This window comes from Penaeus monodon, chromosome 24 (assembly GCF_015228065.2).
Source record: "Penaeus monodon isolate SGIC_2016 chromosome 24, NSTDA_Pmon_1, whole genome shotgun sequence".
Taxonomy (NCBI): domain Eukaryota; kingdom Metazoa; phylum Arthropoda; class Malacostraca; order Decapoda; family Penaeidae; genus Penaeus; species Penaeus monodon.
Window position 1 is genome coordinate 4,477,578 of NC_051409.1, and position 355 is coordinate 4,477,932.

The window sequence follows — 355 nt, forward strand, 5'->3', positions numbered from 1 at the left end:
GCACGCACAAAAAAAAAAAAAAAAGAGGATCCATATCTCATATCCACTGTCACAACATCATTTTTTACGACAGGATTCGATTGGGCAGGGCTACCCTTAAGGCGTGGAGTCGTTCAAACCGTCCTTGGACAAAAATACATGATGAACGTGCATGAAAATTGTTGTAAAGCATGTGGAATATAATACAGAACAGTAAAGGCATTCCATAATGTAGATATAATTCGTATAGAATAGTGACGGCGATAGCTTCATATTTTAAAGTCCGAAAGAACTGCTGTGTTTGGGGGGTGCTTAATAAATGCCTTTTTTTCTCATTCGCGTACAAGTTATAGCTATAATGGTGTTTAAAAGATAA